At 56.2% G+C, this 2,278-nt stretch overlaps 1 long non-coding RNA gene across 2 annotated transcripts; it reads left to right on the forward strand.

The window, feature by feature from the left end:
• LOC120324965 lies at window positions 1–1,734 on the forward strand. Of its 2 annotated transcripts, none has more exons than XR_005566703.1 (4): window positions 1–105; window positions 929–967; window positions 1,496–1,581; window positions 1,690–1,734. It is a non-coding gene; the product is annotated as an uncharacterized LOC120324965 (long non-coding RNA). The 2 variants fall into 2 exon arrangements; XR_005566704.1 differs by having other exon boundaries at window positions 1,496–1,585; window positions 1,690–1,730.
• Window positions 1,735–2,278: the final 544 nt, after the last annotated feature.

The raw sequence follows: 2,278 nt of genomic DNA on the forward strand, positions 1-2,278 counted from the left end.
TGCCCCGGAGATGCTGTCGGGGCTGCGCCGCCGCCTCCCCCCCCCCCCGGAAGCGACCCACGGCGGCAGATCCGACGTCGGGCTCTGCAGGAGATCGTCGCCGGGGTAAGCGGGGGCCCGGCGGGGGGGCGGCGGCCGCTCTTCTGCCTCTCCCGCGGCCAGCGGGGCCTGCAGGCAGGGGAAGCGACGGGCAGCTTTCTCGCCTCTGCGGAGAAACTTGCACCTGCGTGCCGCCGCAGGGCCGGGTTCGGATGTGCCCTGGCATTGCACACGCACCACACCCCCCCGCGGGGAGGGTCTGCGCTGCCTCGGGGACCCTGTCTGTGCTGCCGGGAGAGAGAAATCCTTTGGGAAGCTGGGCTGGAAACAGCAACTCTGTGAACTGCTCAGCTTTTCCTAGGCAAGGGCAGGTTTTAGGGAAGAAAGGCCCGGACGCGCGAAAGGCGCCGCGGGTCTCGCCAAGGGGGGGGGGGGGGCGCGCGGCTGCAGTGCCGCTCCCGGCCGTGTCCGCCAGGCGGCGACTGTGAGGCAGGGCCCGGCGCTCGGGGGCGCTCTGGCAAGCGACGCTTGCCCTGGGAAAGCGGCGGGCTTTGGCCACTGCCGGCCTTCCCCCGCAGTGCCCGGGCTGGCCCAGCGCCTGGCAAAACCTCGTAGGGAAAAGGCAAGCAACACCTGCGGTGGTTCTGCCCTTTCTTTAGCCAGGGACTGGAACACAGACAAAATCAAGGGGCTCTTTGACCTGGGCAGGCTCCCAGCATTTTTCAGCCTTCCTTAGCAGGGCATTCTCACCCTCTGAAAAGCTGAAAGGCTTTAACAGCTGGAGACGCGCCTGCAGCTGTGCAGATTAATGTCCTTTCTTTTAGGAAACGAAGGGGAAGTTTTCCTGTTGTGAGCCTAAATACCGAGTCTACTCTGCTTTTTCAATCAGGTGACGAAGCTTATGGAAAAAAAGACCAAAGGCCTCGAGGTGAGTCCATTCTACCCAGTTCTGCTTTTCTGGGATCGGGTTGGGAAAATCACGTGAAATTCTGAAAAGCTTCTCTCCGTGTTTTCTAGTTGTTTTTTCAGCCTTGGTGTAAGTTTCATGTAGAAAAGGGCATAGAATTGTTAGAACAGAGAAACACGACTTTCTCGGGAGAGATGGAAGAAAAGGCTGCTGATTCCAGTTCTGCTTTTCTTGTCTTCTGTTAGACTGTCATTTTCTCTCCCCTACTGTTCAAACAGGCAGCAATTAATTGCTCTGCTGAAGAGTTTGCTGTACTAAGTGTCTGTCAAATCGATGCCTTCAACTCAAGATAGCACCTGCTCCTTAGTTACAAAAAGCTCCTCACAGGAAATTTTCAGGCGTGCCCATAAACCTCCTGGCTGTTTGTTTGGGAGTACAGGGTTTTCTCGTCTGTAACAGAATAGTCGTGGCATTTGCTATGGAATGCTGGTGGCAATCTAGTCAGAAGAGGCCCCCGTGCTTCACTAATTTTGCCTTTTTGTTGTTCAGGGTGACTTCTTCCCAGGGATGTTCTTCTTGACCCCCCGGGGCAAACGGAGGTGTCAGCGTCAGGAGCCATCCTAACTGAGGCCCTGGTAGGTCAGTGCTTTTTGTGTGACCGGACGGTGAAGCTGTCTGTGGGAATGACCTGGCTAGTGCTCGGTGTGGTCCTAATTAAGGTGTCTTTTACTCCGTGTTCCCAGGCTCCCTCTTTCCCTTCGGTCGCCGTGGGTGTGCCGGACGCCTCTGGCAGGACTAACCCCGTGGCTTTTCTGTCCAACGTGCTGTGCTGTGCTGTGTGTGCCTGCAGGTAAGAAAAGCGGGGAGTGCAGTCCCTCTGCTTTGCTCGCTGTGTCTCTTGGGGAGTGATTTTGGAGGGGAATCCCAGAGCGATTTGGTTTGAAGGGGACCTTCAAAGGCCAGCCTGCCTTCCGTGGGCAGGGACACCTTCCGCTCTCATCCCCGGCTGGATGCTCCCAGTCCCGTCCAGCCTGGCCTGGAACACTTGCAGGGATGGGGCAGGCTCAGCTTCCCTGGGCAGTGTGCTCTAATATCTCTGCACTGGCATCCTGAAAAATGTCGTCAGCGTGTTTTGTTCAACGATGGTAAGCAGGACCCGGGTGAAGAGGACATTCTGTTAGGTGCAGAGGGAAATAATTCTCCTTTGAAGCCAAATGGATTCAGATTTGCACGAGTCTTGTCTGCCTTATGTTTGAATTGCTTTCTATTCTAGGCAGTTGTTTTAAATTAAACTTTTATTTTGTGTCTCCCCCCCAGTATCCTGTCCAAGAC

This window comes from Pipra filicauda, unplaced genomic scaffold, assembly GCF_003945595.2.
Source record: "Pipra filicauda isolate LSUMZ 115617 unplaced genomic scaffold, ASM394559v2 scaffold78_size3787270_pilon, whole genome shotgun sequence".
NCBI lineage: Eukaryota > Metazoa > Chordata > Aves > Passeriformes > Pipridae > Pipra > Pipra filicauda.